This window comes from Monodelphis domestica, chromosome 5 (assembly GCF_027887165.1).
Source record: "Monodelphis domestica isolate mMonDom1 chromosome 5, mMonDom1.pri, whole genome shotgun sequence".
NCBI lineage: Eukaryota > Metazoa > Chordata > Mammalia > Didelphimorphia > Didelphidae > Monodelphis > Monodelphis domestica.
The window spans coordinates 155,414,863-155,435,697 of record NC_077231.1 but is presented as its reverse complement, the minus strand read 5'-3'; positions in this window follow the sequence as shown (position 1 = coordinate 155,435,697).

Genomic DNA, 20,835 nt, shown 5'->3' with positions numbered 1-20,835 from the left:
TACTATGGAAGTAATAATGGGCAACTAGGTGGCACAATGAATAGAGTGCCAGACTGAAATCAGAAGATTTATCTTCCTTAGTTGGAGTCTGGGCTCAGACACTTAATAGCTGAGTGACCTTAGACAAATAACAACCCTGTTTGCCTCTGTTTCCTTATCTGTAAAGTGTACTAGATAGGCAATGGTGAGTCACTCTAGAACCTTTTCAATGAAAACCCCAAATGAGGTCACAAAGAGTTGGGCACAACAGAAATCAATGAACCACAAACAACACTGCTACAAGTAATAGATGTCAGAGTTTCCATTTGATCTTAGTTCTAGACAGCAAATCCATATTTCCACTGTATCCTGCTGTGTATTCTTTCTAATTCCTTCCATTTTATTCCCCTTCCTTCATTCTAGATTTAGCTTTTTTCCCACTGTCTTTTAAGATAACAGTAGAAAAATATTTGGACAGGCAAGGCCCTTCCAGACTCTTATGTTCATCAAGACCTGTTCCTTAATAGAAAAGAAGCAGAGGAATGAGGTTAATGGAAACATTTCACAGAATCTCTTGCTGTGTTAAATATGTGCTTGTGCTGAATCTGAGAGATCACTGAATGACTTCCTTTAAAAGGCACAGAGTACAAATTTGTCACTTTGCTAGGTTCAAGATGTGTCCAGGTCATGGTAAATGTACCAGAAACATGGGAAGACTTGTACCTCCTGATTCAGCATTGAGTGAGCAGAGGTAGGATAACAATTTATTCAATAACAACAACCCTGAAAGATAAACAGCTTTGGGGTTTTCATTTCCATTTTTGTGGTTATTATGGCTTTTTAAATCAAAGTTTATTTTTCCCTTCTGTTCAAAGTGTTATAATAATTTATAAAATAAAATGCTATGGGAGATTTTTTCGCTAGGATTTTGGCTAGGAACAATTCTCCTGTTCCTCCTGGCTCACAACCTCTATTCTATTATAGGGTCATATTCTTTCTTACTCCACATATTCAGTCAGTTAATAAATCTTGTCTTTTCTACCTCTAAAATATTTCTTGCAGTAGACCCATTCTTTCTTCTTTTGCCACTAATACTTTAATTCAGGTCCTTATCACTTCTTGACTTCTCTTTACTCAAGTTCATTCTATGCTCAACTCCCAAAGAAATTTCTCTTAAATGCAGACTTGACTATTTAGTTCATTGCAAAAATTCCATAACAGTAACAATTGTAAAACAATTTAGCATTTTTATAGCACTGAGGGTTTTCAATGAAATCTACAAATATTATCATACTTTATCTTCATAAAAGCCCTCTGATGTAGGTAATATTATTATTCCCATTTAAAGATGAGGAAATTGAGACTAAGATTGGGTAAGTAAATTGATTAGAAGCACATGGTAATGTCAAAGATAAGATGTGAATTCTGGTATTAATGATTCCACATCCTAGGCTCTATCAATTGCCCCATCTAGCTACTTCAAGGGGATGACAAATATTTCACAAGCATCTAAGAGCTCCTAAAAAAAAAACAGCAAGTGATTTGACATTGATTATTGCGGAATATGTGCTTATAAGGCACTAACCCTATAAAGAAATCCAGATTTATCATAATAAAAGAATGAAATTCTCAGGTAAGAAATTGCACCAAATGGAGGGAAATACAAAATCAAATTTCATTTAAGGGTATATTTATCTCCCTGCAGGGTAATCTCTAGGCTTGTGCAGAACCTGAGACAAATTATTGGTGTCTTCCTCATAACAGACCACAAAGGAATTTTGTTGTTGTTCTTTGTTTGTTTTTTAAGATTAAAGCATATGAAAATTGGGTCAGTTTTGAAAGGGAAAAGATGTCACTCAGAAGCATCAATACTGGGAAAAAATGATTCAGGATGAAGAATGAAAAGACTTTTACAGTAATTGTGGACATTTAATGGTTATGAGTGAGTTGAAAAGCTTCAAGTCCTTTTTTCTTTTTTTTTATACCAAATAATATGATCACCTTCACCACTATGATCTGTTTCCCCTGAGTCTTGGTCCAATGTCAGTATTGTGGAGTCTTGCCTTCCATTATTAAAGTGATCATTAGGTGACCACTCCAACTTGCTTGTCTAAGAAATAACTCTACCTTCCAGAAATTGTTTTTGATTTGTTAAGCACCAGAAACACAAAAACACAGTCACACTTGGGAATATAAAACCATTTCTGAAAATATATTTTTTCAAATTTTATAAAACTTAATAGTGTTTTTGCAAATATTTTCCCATTAATTTCAAAATCTGTGTTTATTTAAAGGGAAACTCTTTCCATATGGTTATCATTCATTTTCAATGAATTCATCAAAATGTTGTTTGGTACCAAATATATGAATATCCAGAAAATTATTTTGAGTCTTTGTAAAAAAAAAAAAGCCCAAGATGTCATATGCTAACCAAAGTAAACAAAGTCTGACACTGCTGACTGGAGTTTGGCTTAAGGATTCAAAACCACATTGCTTTGTTTTGGCGTTCTCAACTCAGGGGGTTCTAAGCTCAGAGAGACACAATCTTCCTTTCCAAGATGAAATCACTAGTGAAACAAAAGCTTAAAGAGGCCAGTGGTTGATCCTTCAGTTTTCATTGCTCTTCATAACACATGTATAAAAGGTGGTTCTTAACTTTCAGACAATTCTAGTCTAAATATTCTGTTGTTATACATCCACACTTAGCAGAGCTCAAACTTAACCTAGAGAAAACATAGAGTAGGCCATAGGTCAAATAAATACATCCTTAAAATTTTAGGGTTTTGATGAATTTTACAAAAGAGGTCCCTTCAGTAAGATGCTACAAAAAGAATGGGATTGTTGAGATTTGAAGATGAAAGAATAATGAGCTCAATTCAAGGTGGAAGATTTTATAGGAAGATTTTATTGGAAGAATTGCTCCAAAATCAAATAGGATGAGCTCATGAATATAACATATCAATGGATTCAATGTTATGAAATAACTCTAAAATTAAACATCCAGTGGAAATGAAGAGAACAGGAAAGAAGTCAATGTCAACATTAGGTTGATGCAACTCTTTAAGGAAGCAATTCATTTTATATTGAGGATTGTAATATTAGCAAGATACATAGATTTGCTATTTTTAAAACAGATATTAGACAATAAATATGGTTGCTTAATAAACATATTCATATATGAATATTTTCTAAATTTGTATCATCTGTGTCACAATTCTAGGCCTCTTGAAAGAATAGAGGAAGATGACTATTTGCACCATTAAACTATTACCTTTAATATTCAAAGATTTGGATCATATATCAGTTTAATATGAATATTGAAGCATAGATGTAGTTTGTTATAATGTACAAAAGGCTGGCAACTGAAATATATGATGGGTTCAAATCTTGTCTCTGCCTTTTACTCCCTCTGCGACATTGTCAATATATGCCAATGACTTTACCCTCTCTGAGTTTCATTTCTTTACTCTAAACTAACATGGGTTGAACTAACTAACATCAGAGGTTCTTTTTTTCTCCATATCTATGATCCTTCGATATACAACCTGTGTTACTGTGGGTAAGTCTTTTAATCTGAATCCACAAGAGAAAGAAACAAAAAACATAACAAGTAAACCATCCTTATGAATTAATACTGAAGAATTCTCATACTTTAAGGACCTACTCAGGACCCCACCAACTTCCATGTACCCAGGGCAGGGGAAAAAACTGACTCACATGCTTGTTTCTTGAGAGCATCTTGAACTCCTCCCTTCCATAAAATCTCTGAAGGAATATCCACAGATAAATTCAATCTTGCCAAATTACAATTATCTAAATTTGAACTAGGTGCTAACCCTAAATAAGATATTCTCAAAGTAATAGTATCTCTACCAGGAGTGTGATCCTCATAAACCTTTTTACCCCACAAAAAAACATCAGATGGTGATTCAGCATAGCTGGAGAAAGAAGTTGCAGTGTGGCAACTAGAGTAGGGATTAAATTATTGATTGTACTGGGTTTGAAAAAAGGGGACTAAAATTAATTATGACCACTTCTTGGGATATTTGGGGAAAGAAAAGAGCTCAAGAACTTTTATCTCTTAATACTTGGAGACTGAAGAAGACTTCTTTGGAAATATAAGCATCAGCAAAAGAGAAGAAGCTACAAGATGAATTATGAAAGCTATTTTTTTAAATAGCTAAAACACCAAAGATTTCAAAGGACTCTGCAAAAAACAAACAAAAAAAAACCTTTTAACAGAATCCCAAATCATAAATCAAATCAGAGAATCCTAAAACCAGAATAATGTATAGTAAATCCTCAAAAGAAATAAATAATTTTCTTAAATGTTATGGGATAAGAAAAAATGAATAAAAATAGAAATCTGTGGACTACCAAAAAGACATAGAATAAAAAATAACACTTTGGAATTGTTTGATTGAGAAATGAAATCCATAAAATAAGAAATTATAAATGAATTTATAAAAAAATTTAGAGTTTAGAATCTTAAAACAATTAGATTATCAAAAATATTAATCTAGAATGGAGAATCTTTCTAAAGAGGTGAAAGAGAAATCAATAGTTTTGGTGTGCATAATATGAAGCAGAAGAAAATCTTGCATAAGGAAATAAAAACTAACATTTGACAAATAATACATGAACTCTATAAAAGACAAAGTATTTTTTCTTGAATTCTTAAAGATAGAATTATAGAGACAGCTTAATAGTATGTATCCCTGAAAAGATTAAAATGAATAAAAAAGTGAAATGCCATAATACTGGAAATAATTCAAGAATAATAACAAAAATGTCAGAATATGATAAAAATTTTACCCAAAACAAAAAACAAAGTGGCCCATCTAGAGAATTTATACCTGAGAGGCTACAGAGACGTTGCATTTTTTTTTTCATTTAGCCAAGAGAAAACTCTTTAAATATAAATCCAAAGGAAGTGGAATAATCCAAAATTATTTCTTCAGTGAGAAAATTCTAAATAATGGCATATTTTGCAAAGCAAATGAACTTATGTAACATACCAAAATAAACATAAACATTAGCATAATCATTAATGAGGAAAAAATTCAGAAATTCAACCAGAGAAGCATTTGACATATTTCTACAAAAGACATCAGAGAAGGTACAGACCTTCATTGATACAGGCTATATATTACCAAACGGTCTTTATACTTATAAAATCACAATCTGGTAAGCGTGTCAAAAATAAACCTTTTATGAATGCAATAAAATTATATATGATATAACCTTCAGAAAAGTAAATGTTTCAGTCATCTAATTAGGTATTTTCTAATATTAAGATGCTTCAAAATATTACATAGGCATAACCACAAAGATCTCTCTTCTCATAGCAAAAATTTACACAGAGCACCAAATATCATATTTCATATATAACTACATCTAAGGAAAACAGAAGCTAATAAATTATACTACCTGGTACTTACACTAGTATGATTCATATAGTTAGTTATGAATGTTTTGTGATAGTATTTTATTCTGGTAGCACTAATTCTACTAGCTTAAAAAATCACTCTGAAAAAGAAACAAGCATGAATGCAATTATATATTCAACATTTATCATTTATCTGCTTCCAACTATACTAACTATACAACAACATAATTATAAATTAGGGGCATAGTTCAACTAATATAAATTCAGATGTTTTCCCACTTTATTTTGGAAAAGGAAAACTTCAAAGCATGTCTAAATTGAAATAATATGGGCAATTACTGGCAAATAGCAAATAGTTCTCAAAGGCTGGATTGTACTATATATTTTATTACAATTATGTTATATTGTATATTGCTTCAACTTCTATAAAATAATGATTCCAAAATGAAATGTTATTTCTGAAGTAGACAGTGGGTTGGCACAGACAACTAACAATTTGGATAACAAAAACAGCAGGACTGTCTATGATAGCACAATTCCACTGCTTCCATTTGCTTCTTTACTCTTAAAAAGGAGTGAGAAAAAAAGAAAGAAAATTATATTTATTAAGGATTAGAATGCCTGACAAAATTTAGGCTGAATAGCATAACAAATTGCTAGAAATTTGCTGGCACACAACTATTCAAAGCAATAGCTCAAAGACAAATAAATGAAGAACTATGGCTATGAGTAAGGAAATAAACATTATGCTCTTGTGTTATTTCTTAGATTGTATAAAATGTGAGTTATGGCTATGTGTCATCTTGAAAAAATGAAAATAATTTATTTTAATAAAAATTATTTTTATATTCAAAACAGTATACACAGCAGTGCCTTTTGATTCCAGTGACATATTGCTACACAAATAATAGATACCATATAATAGTTAGCATGAAACTGTCAACTTTCATCCTGCAACTTTTATTTTAAAACCACAAACATTTAGGCAAAATATATGTCCTGAGAGAATGACCTGCAGTTGTGAAGTCTGGAATCAGACAAACTTACATGATCTAATAGTACTAAAATACAACAGAGCAATGATCATTTTTTCCCTATTAACTGTTTCCATTTACTTAGTCCAAATATAAGACAAATATAATATATGTTTCTTTCCATCTAAAAAAAAGGATTTCTAAATTCTTTTGAGGTGCTCATTTTAAAAGTAGTTTAATAGCCCTGAGTGGGTTTGAAAAGGTATATTTGTACTAAGTCCAGGTTTATAGAGATATGACTGAAGTCAACTGGGCAAAAATATACTTTTATTACTTCAATGCTTCTCACTATTATAGGCACAATGGATTATCAAGATTTTAGAACCAATAAGTTAGTTTGCATAAATAAAGTGATTAATAAATAAATAAATTCACTACACTTAATTTTATACCTACTACAAAGTCTAAACAAATAATACATATTTATTGTTCATTTTCCATAGCTTAACCTTTGTTTCAGAAAACTGTCTTTAATTCAAGATTTAATTTTTCTAAATATAGGTGGCCTTTGTTTTGTAAAAAAGGTCCCTCAATAATTTGTTAGTAAAACAATATTTTATTTATATCATTAAAATCATGCGTGTGTGTGTGTTTGTTATCAAAAGGAGGGGAACATCCTTTCCAATAGCAAACCTAAAATTTTGGTAAATGAAAAATAAGTCAGTAGCTCATCCTGAGAGATCTGGACATTTTTGAATTTTGAACATTTTCATGACATTTTCCCAATTTGTCCCATTATTCTCAAATGATTCAATTCAAATTTCTAGCTGTCTTCTTTATAACTTCCTACTTGATTGTATTGGAAGCAACATACACTATAACTCAAGTGATTATGTCAACTACAAGCTCTGATCATATATTTGGGTATAGTATATGTATATGTACATACATGTAAAGATGTGAGAAATATCATATACAATAAAGTAGATTGGATTTGCTACACATTACACAAAGCAAATATTTATATACCACATGTGTATATATACATGTGTTTAATGATATAATGTATGTGTTATATATAGAGAGTTCATGTATAATGTATGGATAGTAAGCCTTAAGTAGGGGAGATTTCAATCAGAAAGAGTTAGGTTAAAGTCCCAACTCATATACATACTGGTTATAAGATCTTGGACCAGTCTTGGTATCTTCAAGCAGTTCTCTAAGTTTTCAGCTGCAGAGTAACTAGAGATCTCCTTTGATAGAGAATTCACCTACACCAAGGAAATCACAGGTCTGTAATATGTGTGTGTTTGTATATATCAAAATATGGATGCATCAATAAATCTTTGTATATACAAAGTAATATACACAACACACATGCACATACATCTCGATGTAAGCAATTTTAGTAAAAATAGTGGTTTCTATACATGCACACATATATAGACATATATGTATCTATACATAACTAGAGATATATTTACATTTTTCTACATGCCTTTTATATTTAGGAACTTTGTAGGAGTCTTTCTATATTGTCTGACTCTGACAAAATTATATGAATATAGATTAATAAACATGACTGATAAACAGAAGACTAACTAGAGATTACATTAACACCTTTCCATTCAGCCAGTTACAATGTCAAAGTCACCAAAACATTCAAAGCTATATTTTAAAATGAGGTTAACTTAGTTGTATTATAAAAAGAATATTCAATGAAGCTATTATGGGATTTAGTTCCAGCAGTTATATCTTCAGAGAGATTCTCTCTCCTCTGTGTGTAAATAACTGGCCACCAGGGTATACTATTGTGACTTACACCAGCCTTGTGATATCACCCAATTCTTTTTTTATTATTTTCTTTTTAAAATTTTTTTCCACGGTTACATGATTCACATTTTCTCCCTCCCTTCATCCTTGCTGCTCCCGAAGTTGACAAACAATTCCACTGGGTATATATATATATATATATATATATATATATATATATATATATATATATATATATATATATACCACACACATACATACGTACATTTACATATATACATACATATACATATATATTATCACTTGAACCCATGTTCATATTATTCATTTTTAAAAAGAGTAATTATTTAAAAGCAAAACCCCAAATCCATAACCATATAAATAAGTCTTCTTCTGGCTTTCTATTCCCACATTTCTTTCTCAGATATGGGATAATACCCAATTCTGAAAGACTTCTTTTCCAAATGGACTATTTTATGTTCTTAAAATGATATAATATAATAAAATCATAGATAACCATAAAACCATGTCAATATGCCTAGAGGTTAATAAAGGGCTACAGAAAGGGAAATATAGCTTGATCCTTAACTTCTTCTTGAGTCAATCAGATTCTAAGCAGATTTATCCCCTTTCAAGGAAAACAAAAAAGAGAAAAAAAAACCTATCCCAGTGATGGCGAAACTTTAGAGACCAATTACCCAAACTGCAACCTTCACTCTGCATGGGAGCCCCCCTACTTTTCTTCAGGCAGGGGAGGGAGGAAGCACTCCCATTGGGCTTCTGAGCAGGTCATGTGAGAAATATCCTCAAGTGAGCATGGAGAGGGAAGGAAGCAGCTTGTTAAATTTAAATTGTGGTTGGACTTTGAAATATATTAATTAGGTGGTTGCCAGGGATTTAACTCTAAATCCCAAAATGAATTACTAAAGTAAATGGAATTTATGTTAGTTTATTTATAATATTTACAATAGAAGGAAGATATTACAGAATGAGAGAGAGAGAAAAAAAAAACCTACTCTGGCTTCTTCTTATACCAGTTAGAATTTCTAAGCCCCAGCCAGGGGAAGAGAGTCGCAAGAAGTTGGGCCTTTCCTGGAGGCTTCATGCTTCCAGAAAGGCAAGGTCACTGTCAGCTTTTCACTCACCAACAGAGACAGTCTAAAAGAAGTCTGGGTGTCTGTATTCTGGTCGCTTCTCTGAGTCATTGCCCGAATGTCCAAACGAATCCCCAAATGTCTGTCTTCCCTTTCGCTCCGAGTGACTGATCCTTCACTCCAAGCCCGGGTGACTGATTATGTCCGATCATCCAAATGTCTGAATCCAAATGACTCTTCAGTCTTTTTTCCTCTATTTAAAGACCTTTTCCTCTTGTTTCACCTCCTCTAAATTTTCACGTCTACCAATCACAGCACACACTTTACTCCAGGACTGTCCATTTTTTAGTTCTCACCTTCTTTGTTTAGATTATATCTTTTTTGGGGGTTACTTAACACCTCTTTGTAGGTTTCCTTTTGTAGTTACTTAACACCTTTTTGTGGTTAATTCACCTTGTCATTGCTTAACACATTTCTGTTGTTAAGATCTAAAAATAGGTTGTAGTTTGAAATTCTAGCTTCACTATAAAGTAAGAACTAAGTACCTTCATTGTTACAATCAAGAGATAGCTCAATCCAATCTTCACAAGCTCCCTCTGGGACAGATGCCATAAGTTTATCAACACAGGCCTAGAGAGTAAGAGGTTAAGAGACATTTCTACAGTCACACACAGTATGTACAAGAAATAAGACTTGAACTTGGGCTTTCTTGACTTCAAGGATAATGTTCTATCTACTCGGCAATGTTGCCTTGATGATCTTGCAGTATACTATAAAATTACTTCATTTTATGAGGGAATTCTGATCTCATCTAAGTTATCTCTCCATGATTGCAGATTATAACTGAAGCCTTTTTAAATTAAAGTTCCCACAAACAAATTGAAACAATACCATTGAAAAGATAGAATTAACATAGAAGTATATTACTTTAAAATATTCTATTCATATATTTTGGAATACTATATAGAAAGAACATGAAAAATAAGCCTGAATAAAATCTGGCCAAGTTCTCTTTTTCCCAGTATAGATGGTCAAATGAATGGTGCCTAGCACAATGTAGATCCTTCATGTTTAATAAAGGGAATTTATTGAATTGAGTAACAAAATCAAAACTATATAATCAAGCTTCTGTGAACTCATTTTGCCTCCCCATTAAGATTGTTTTTTATGATAAAATAAATGTACACCTAAGTTCTCAGAGATGAGGAAAAAGTCACAAATTGATCATATTTGCCTTTACCAAAATGGATCACCTTTAATATATTTAACATTTTTGGTTGCTAAACATTAACTTAATGAATAGTATAGTATCAGGATATAAAGTCATAAAAGTTTATAATTGGAATAGATTCTAGAAATCATGTAGTTTATTTTCTTGGCTTTAAAAATGAGGAAACTAAGGCACAGAATGGTTGTCTCAAAATGCAGAAATATCTTTGACTAAAATAAAACTCTCTTAATTGCCAATCTGATTGAATGCAATTTTAAAAAGTAATATTCACAAAGAAGAGAATAGTCATAAGTAGCTATTCATAAAAATATTCCAGTAGAAGATATAGTTGAGATTTTTTTAATGGAAATATAAAGGCAGGTAGATGGCTTAATGAATAGAAAGCCAATAATAGAGACAGGAGGTCCTGGATTCAAATGTTATATCAGATAGTGCCTAGCTATGTGATCTTGGCAAGTAATTTAACTCCAATTGCCTATCCCTTACCACTCTTCTTCTGCCTTGGAGCTGACACTAAGTATTAATTTTAATACCAAAGGAAAGTGTTTAAAAAATGAATTGAAAAATGATTATTCTAGAAATATAAAATACATTATTGAGATTACAAAATAATAAGTTTCAGCTGTTGATGAAGTATTGATACAAAATTTGTTAATCATTTTCAAAGATTTTTGTTTCAATAAATTAAAAAAACTGTTAGTTTTCAGCATTTTCTTCCACAAAGTAAGATAAATCAAATTGAATAGAATTTTACTGTATTAACATTAGTATCATTAATTTTATATTATTATAAAGCAAGGAGATCAGTGGATGAAGTTTTGGTTTTATTTTGTCTTATTTTTTATCTTAATTCATTCTTATTTAAAACTAACCAACCACACTTTGAATATCCATAGGATTATAGATAGAGGAATCTTGGAGGTCCTCCAGTGAATACTTTTCACTTTACAAATGAGAAAAGTAAGAGGGCAGCTGGGTGGCTCAGTGAATTGAGAGTCAGGCCTAGAGAAGGGAGGTCCTGGATTCAAATGTGACTTCACATACTTCCCAACTGTGTGATCCTGGGCAAATCACTTAACCCCAATTGCCTAGCCCTTACCACTCTTCTGCCTTAAAAAAATGAGGAAAGTGAAACCTTAATAATGTCAGTGTCACATCCTAAAGTCACACAAGTAGTTAGGAAGTGCCCCAAACAGGATTTGAACCTAGATTCTCTAAATCATTTTACTGTCAGATGCTACCTCTCAGTGATGTTAGATGGTTACAAATCATGGCACCCCATGATTTCATAAGAATCATAATCAGAGGTAATGCAAAAGTAATGCAAAGATGCAAAGGAGGGGTGAGGTGGTTGTAATCCAATACTAATGACAATTTAAAATTTCAAGAAAAATATAAAGGACATAAAAAATAAGTTTGACCAGCAAAGAGGAAAAAATAGAGAGATTTAAAAAATGGATAAATCAAGTATGTGTCTGTATGCCATGAAATAGGTATTAATTTTTTTAATTAAAGTTTTCAGAACATGTTATTTCATTATCTCTATGCAGATGACTTAACAAATTTATAATCCATCCTCCGTCTGTTTCAAGCTCCAGTCCTATATCACCACCTGATTACTATATATTTCCAACCAAATATGTCATTAAAAAAAATCTTTACCTTCTGTCATGGAATTGATTCCAAGAATTAGTTCTAAGGCAGAGGAGTGGCAAGGGCTAGTCCATTGGGATGAAGCAATCTTGCCCAGGTTCAAACAGCTAGGCAGTATCTGAGGTCAGACTTGAACCCAGGACCTCCCTTCTCCATAGCTGGCTTTTTGAGCTCAATGAGGTGGCTCATTGAACCACTTAGCTGCTCTTCCAAATGGAAATTTCATAAAAAACAAACAAAAATAACATTTCCAAGACAGAATCCATTGTATGCAATACCACAGAAGTCCTCCTCCAAATTTCCTCTTTCCTTAAGGGGAAGCACCAAGATTTCACAATCTTGAAATTATTCATGACTTCTCACTCTTCCCTCAATACACATATTCGGTCAACCAACAAGTCTTATGGAGTCTAACCCAATAAAATCTTATGCATCTGCCTTCTTATTTCTATTCACACTACCTCAATTTTAGATTAGGTCCTTATCACCTTAATCTTCTCCTTAATATCCCTGTTTCACATCTTTGTCTCCTGCAATCCATGCTTCAAGAGCTGCTCAAGCATTTTTTCTGTAGTATACTTCTAGATGTTTTACTCCTTTGATCCATGAACACCACTAGCTCACTGAGTGCCATTGAAGTAAAATAGAAAACTCTTCTATATAACATTTAAAATCTTTTACAGTTTGGTTTTACATTTAAAATCTACCTTACAAGGTTTAGTATATATTAATCCCGACCCTACATTCCATTTTGTCATTTGCTTGATTCAGTTGTGTACAACTCTTTATGACCCTATTGAGGATTTCTTGTCAAAGATACTGCAGTGGTTTCCCACTTCTTTCTCCTCTCCATTTTTACATATAGGGAAACTGAGATAAAGAGGGTTTAAGTGATTTTCCCAAGCTCACCCAGCTAGTGTTTGAGCCCAGATTCAAACTCAGGTCTTCCTGATTCTAGGCCCAGCACTCTGCTAACTGCAAAGAGTATCTAGCTTTGCATAGAGTAAGTATTTAAAGATGTTTAATTCATTTTTTCACTTCATAAGTATTTTCCAGTTGCTTATTTGATTAATTAGATAGATTCTTCATGGAAAATTCACAGAAAGATAGAAATCACACAGAATAAAGAGACATGGGTGGATTGCGGTCTGTATCTTTGAGTCCAATAGAAAAAAGGCCATGAAATAGATCCATTGATCTATTTCAAAGTGCAATAGAATCAAAGATCTTTGCACTGAAAGTCATTTGCTATACTTCTCTAAAGATTTAAAGTGGGAAGATTCAAATGGTAGTACTGCTCTTTTCTTCACAAACTGCAAATGGCTACACATGAAAAGATATTCCTAATATGGTTGGCTGAAAGTATTTTAGTTCCTGAACCATGTTTGCTATGTGGTTTTTACTTTTTTTTAATTGAAATGACATTGGACAGCTCAGAATTTCAAAGAAAGAAGTTTTTGGATAGTGCAGTCCAGACTCCATACTTCACACAACTAGGAACTGAGTCACAGAAATAGTGAATGACTTAGCATCACATGTCCAGTTAATGGCACATCCTAAGTTTCTGTCTCAACTCAGTAATTTTTTTTCTCATTTTGAAAAAAAAATGATAGAATTTATTTCCAGATATCCCAGTCCCTGACCTACATATTATATATAAAATATCTTTTATTTTTGGACTTTCAGTTCTTTCTATGGAAGAGAAGAAATTATTTATTAGTTATTCTTCAAATATTAAGTCTGTAGGAATATATATATATATATATATATATAATATTCTCCTGGTTCTACTCATTTCACTATTCATCATCTATTCATCATAGCATTCTTTCCAAGTTTCTTTTAGTTAATATGTTCATCATTGCTTATGCTACAACAGCATTCTATCACAATCATATACCACAGTTTATTTAGGGATTCCCAAAATGATGGATATCCCCTCAATTTCCAGCTCTTTGCCACCATGAGATTTGCTATAACTATCTGGAAACTTAGAGGATCTTTTCTTTTTCCCTGATCTCCTTAGGAAATAGATCTAGAAATAGCATTGTTGAGTTTAAGGGTATACCCAATTTAATAACTCCTTGGGTTTAATTCTAAATTGTTCTACAAAATGGTTTGATCAGTTCAAAATTCTACCAACACTGTATTAATGTCTCCTTTTTTTCCAAACCCCCTCCAGCATTTGTCATTTTGCCCTTTTGTCATTTTATTTTTTAAATTTTATTTAGTTAATTTAGAACATTATTCCTTGGTTACTAGAATCATATTCTTTCCCTCCCTCCCCTCCCCCACCCTTTCTGTAGTCAACATGCAATTCCACTGTTTTACACGTGTGCTTGATCAAAACCCATTTCCACGTTGTTGATGTTTGCACTACGATATTCATTTAGAGTCTACATTTCAAATCATATCCCCCTTGACCCATGTAATTGAACAGTTGTTTCTCTTCTGTGTTTCTACTCCCACAGTTTTTCCTCTGAATGTGGATAGTGTTTTTTTCTCATGGATCCCTCCAAGTTGTTCAGGATCTCTGTATTGCCACTAATGTAGAAGTCCTTTACATTCAATTGTACCACAGTGTATCAAGCTCTGTGTAAAACGTTCTCCTGGTTCTACTCCTTTGGCTCTGCATCAATTCCTGGAGGTCATTCCAGTTCCCATGAAATTCCTCCACTTTATTATTCCTTAGAACACAATAGTATTCAGTCACCAACATATGCCACAATTTGTTCAGACATTTCCCAATTGGAGGGCATCCCCTATTTTTCCAAAATTTTTGCCACCACAAAGAGCACAGTTATGAATATTCTTGTAGAAGTCTTTTCCTTATTATATCTTTGGGGTACAAACCCAGCAGTGCTATGGATAGATCAAAGGGCAGACAGTCTTTTAGCACTCTTTGGGCATAGTTCCAAATTGCCCTCCAGAATGGTTGGATCAATTCACAACTCCACCAGCAATGCATCAATGTCCCGACTTTGCCACATCCCCTCCAGCATTCATTACTTTCTGTTGCTGTCATGTTAGCCAATCTGATGGGTGTGAGGTGATACCTCAGAGTTGTTTTGATTTGCAGTTCTCTGATGATTAGAGATTTAGAGCACTTTTTCATGTGCTTATTAATAGTTTTGATTTCTTTAACTGAAAATTACATATTCATGCCCCTTGTCCATTTATCAATTGGAGAATGGCTTGATTTTTTGTACAATTGGTTTAGCTCTTTAAAAATCTGAGTAATTCAACCTTTGTCAGAAGTTTTTGTTATGAAGATTCTTTCTCAATTTGTTGGTTCCCTTCTAATTATTATTGCATTGCTTTTGTTTGTACAAAAACTTTCTAATTTGATATAATCAAAATTATTCATTTTGCATTTTGTGATTTTTTTCTAGCTTTTGCTTGGTTTTAAAGTCCTTCCTTTCCCAAAAATTTGACATGCATACTATTCTGTGTTCACCCAATTTGCTTATAGTTTCCTTCTTTATATTCAAGTCATTCACCCATTCTGAGTTTATCTTGGTTTAGGGTGTGAGATGTTGATCCAAACCTAATCTCTCCCATACTGGCTTCAAATTTTCCCAGCAGTTTTTATCAAATAGTAAGTTTTGGTCCCCAAAACTGGGATCTTTGGGATTATCATAGACTGTCCTGCTGAAGTCATTTACCCCCAGTCTATTCCACTGATCCTTCTTTCTGTCTCTTAGCCAGTACCAAATTGTTTTGATGACCACTACTTTATAGTATAGTTTGAGATTTCGGACTGCAAGGCCTCCTTCCTTCAATTTTTTTTCATGATTTCCCTGGATCTCTTGTTATTCCAAATTAACTTTGTTATGATTTTATTTTTCTAATTCAGTAAAGAAGATTTTTGGAAGTTCAATGGGTATGGCACTAAGTAAGTAAATTAATTTGAGTAGGATTGCCATTTTTATTATATTAGGTCATCCTACCCATGAGTTTTTCCAATTGTTTAGATCTAATTTTAATTGTGTGGAGAGTGTTTTGTAGTTGTGTTAATAAAGTTCCTGTGCTTCTCTCAGCAGATAGATTCCTAAATATTTTATATTGTCTAGGGTGATTCTAAAAGGGATTTCTCTTTCTAATTCTTGCTGCTGAGATGTGTTGGAGATATATAGAAATGCTGATGACTTAGATGGGTTTATTTTGTATCCTGCAACTTTGCTAAATTTGTTGATTATTTCCACGTATCTACTAACTCTAATTTTTATAAGATTTCATTCACTTCTCTTACCTCTTTCTTATTTATTTTTTGGTTTGTTATAAGTAGTTCTGATAGAGGATGATTCAGGTTTCTCACTGGTATAGTTTTTCTATCTATTTCATCCTTGAGCCCCACTAGTTTCTCCTTTAGAAATTTGGATGCTGAGGACTTCCGGGTGATCATGGCTACAATCTAAATGCCAGATGCTTCCTCTCCCCGGCACCAAACAAAATAGACTACATCAAAGGAGCATAAAAATCACCTTTGAAGGAACAGAAGGACTCCCAAGAACTCCCCAGCACCCCACAGAGGCGAAGGTATGTGGGGTTTGAATATTTCCACACTATAATAAGAAGGAGGTAAAGCTTGCACAGAAACGTGAACTGAGCCACCCTTCCCCCCCCACCTCCCCCACAAAACCAGAGTGAGCTAACGGAGTGCTCACTGGGACAGCAAGTGAGTGGGGAACATCTCTGTATGGGGGGCACTCCAGGGTCCTTGGGATCAGGGGACTGCCAGGGAAAAATGTCTCAGGGCGGTTTCACAAGAGAATCCTGCGCTAAGCACAGGGGGTCCAGGGAGCCTTACTCAGGGCAGTTGTGCTGAGCATCTGGGCTGAGCTAAACACCAGGGGCAGAACACGCACTGATTATCTGGGCAGAGCTGAAAACCTGGGCAGTTTTGCTGTGATCAGGGTCCCAGTGCTCTAAGAAACCTCAGGGGCTGGGAAGAACTAGTCTGAGACAACCTAAATTCACAGAAAACCCACCCATATCACCCAGACCCCATACCAAAAAGGAAAGTGCAATAAAACCACCAAAGGGATGGCTCACATGGGCCAAAATCAAGCCTCCAGGAAGAAAGGGAAAAAGGTGACTATTGAAAACTTTTATGGTGGAACTACCCAAGGAAAAGAAGAGAATGAGGAGGAAATCCAAAAAAAAAAATCAGAATGTGCCTCCCAAAATAGAAACTATCAACAAGCTCTGGAAGATCTCAAACTGGAACTTATCCAAAAGATGGAAACCTGGAAAGAAAAATGGGAGAAAGAGATCAGCAGTCTGACAGATAAGACTGCTCAATTGGAAAAAGAGCTCCAAGTATCCAATAGAAGGGCAGACAAAGCTGAAAAGCAAAATCAGTCCCTAATGACCAGAATTAAGCAACTTGAAGAAAGTGAGATCATAAAACAGCAAGAATCAATAAAGCAAAGCCAAAAATTTAATGAATTAGAATAAAACATAAAATATCTCACTGAAAAGGTCACAGACTTGGAAAACAGAGGAAGAAGAGACAACCTCCAAATTATCAGTCTCCCAGAAAAACCAGAGATAAACAATAAACTCGATGTTATTCTACAGGAGATTATAAAAGAAAATTGCCCACAATTTCTGGAGCAAGAGGGCAAAATAGAAATAGAAAGGGTTCAAAGAACACCCTCTATACTAAATCGCCAAAAGACAACCCCTAGAAATGTAATTGCCAAATTCCAGAGCTTCCAAGAAAAGGAGAAAATCCTACAAGAAGCCAAGAAGAGGAACTTCAGATATAGGGGGGCTCCCATAAGGATAACACATGACTTAGCGGCTAACACACTAAGAGACCGGAAAGCATGGAACACGATATTTAGAAAGGCAAGAGAGCTGGGTCTCCAACCAAGAATCAACTACCCAGCAAAACTGAATATATACTTCCAGGGGAAAGTATGGGCATTCAACAAAATAGAAGATTTCCAAGCATTTGCTAAGAAAAGATCAGAACTTAGTGGAAAATTTGATATCCAAGCACAGAAAGCAAGAGAAACATGAAAAGGTATATATGAAAGAAAGGGAAAAAGAGATAAATCTTATCTTTTTATTTAATTCAAACTCTCTTCTATAAGGACTACATTTACATCAAATTATATATATTAATATGTGGGGAAAATGTTTTGTGTAACCCTCAAAAATTGTATGCATCATAAGAGTAGTTAGAAGAAACATACATAGGGAAAGATTGGGGCATTAAGAAGATTTGGGGAAAGTGGGGGCAAAGAAAGGAAAGGGGAGGGGGGAACTGTCAATAACACTAAGATTTACTTCAAGAAATAGGGGGGAACTTAATAGAATAATCTTTCCCATATAAAGATACACATGGGAAGGGGAGGAGAAGACCTCTCATATGAGAAGGAGAGGAAGAGAGCGTGAAGTGGAATTACTAAAACCTTACTCTCAGTGAAATCAAATCTGAGAGGGAAGAACATCTACATCCAGTGGGATCCTGAATTCTATCTTATCCAACAGGGCAACAAAGAAAGAAAAATTAAGGAGGGGGGGGGAGGGAATATAAAAAGTGACGGAAGGAGTGGGGGGAGGGGAAGGGAGCATAAAAAGGGAGGGGCTAGAAAGGGAAGCATCTCAAGGGAGGGGACTAATGGGACTGACCTAAAGTAAATCACTGGTTCAAAAGGAGATAGCTAAAGAAGAATGGTCAGAACTAGGGGAAGATATCAAAATACCAACGAATCCACAAATGACAATCATAACTTTGAATGTGAATGGGATGAACTCAACCATAAAATGTAGGCAAATAACAGATTGGATTAGAACCCCAAACCCTACCATTTGTTGTCTTCAAGAAACACATATGAGGCAGGTTGACACTCACAAGGTTAGAATTAAAGGTTGGAATAAGACCTTTTGGGCCTCAACTGATAGGAAGAAGGCAGGAGTTGCAATCATGATATCTGACAAAGCCAAAGCAAAAATAGACCTGATCAAAAGGGATAGGGAAGGTAAATATATTCTGTTAAAAGGGAGTATAGACAATGAGGAAATATCACTAATCAACATGTGTGCACCAAATGGTATAGCATCCAAATTTTTAATAGAGAACTAGGAGAATTAAAGGAGGAAATAGACAGTAAAACCATATTAGTGGGAGACTTGAACCAACCACTATAAAATTTAGATAAATCAAACCAAAAAATAAACAAGAAAGAGGTAAAAGAGGTGAATAAAATCTTAGAAAAATTAGAGTTAATAGACATATGGAGAAAAATAAATAGGGACAAAAAGGAATACACCTTCTTTTCAGCACCACATGGCACATTCACAAAAATAGATCATACACTAGATCACAGAAACATGGCACTCAAATGCAGAAAAGCAGAAATAATAAATGCAGCCTTTTCAGATCACAAGGCAATAAAAATATTGATCGGTAAGGGTACATGGAGAGCCAAATCAAAAATTAATTGGAAATTAAATAATATGATACTCCAAAATTGGTTAGTTAGAGAAGAAATCATAGAAACAATTAATAATTTCATTGAGGAAAATGACAACGGCAAGACATCCTTTCAAACCTTATGGGATGCAGCCAAGGCAGTACTTAGGGGAAAATTCATATCCCTGAGTGCATATATTAACAAATTAGGGAGGACAGAGATCATGGAATTGGAAATGCAAATCAAAAAACTTGAGAACAAACAAATTAAAAACCTCCAGAAGAAAACCAAACTAGAGATCCTAAAAATTAAGGGGGAAATTACTAAAATAGAAAGTGACAGAACTATTGAGCTAATAAACAAGACTAGAAGCTGGTACTTTGAAGAAACAGACAAAATAGACAAAGTACTGGTCAATCTAATTTAAAAAAGGAAAGAAGAAAGGCAAATTAATAGCATCAAGGATGATAAGGGGGATCTCACCTCCAATGAAGAGGAAATTAAGGCAATCATTAAAAACTACTTTGCCCAACTATATGGCAATAAATATACCAACCTAGGTGATATGGATGAATATTTACAAAAATATAAATTGCCTAGACTAACAGAAGAAGAAATAGATTTCTTAAATAATCCCATATCAGAAAAAGAAATCCAACAGGCCATCAAAGAACTTCCTAAGAAAAAATCCCTAGGGCCTGATGGAATCACCAGTGAATTCTATCAAACATTCAAGGAACAGCTAATTCCAATACTATACAAACTATTTGACATAATAAGCAAAGAGGGAGTTCTACCAAACTCCTTTTATGACACAAACATGGTACTGATTCCAAAGCCAGGCAGGCCAAAAACAGAGAAAGAAAATTATAGACCAATCTCCCTAATGAATATAGATGTGAAAATCTTAAATAGGATACTAGCAAAAAGACTCCAGCAAGTGATCAGAAGGATCATCCACCATGATCAGGTAGGATTTATACCAGGGATGCAGGGCTGGTTCAATATTAGGAAAACCATCCACATAATTTGACCACATCAACAAGCAAACCAGCAAGAACCACATGATTATCTCAATAGACACAGAAAAAGCATTTGATAAAATACAACACCCATTCCTACTAAAAACACTAGAAAGCATAGGAATAAAAGGGTCGTTCCTAAAAATAATAAACAGTATATATCTAAAACCATCAACTAATATCATCTGCAATGGGGATAAACTAAATCCATTCCCATTAAGATCAGGAGTGAAACAAGGATGCCCATTATCACCTCTATTATTTGACACTGTATTAGAAACACTAGCAGT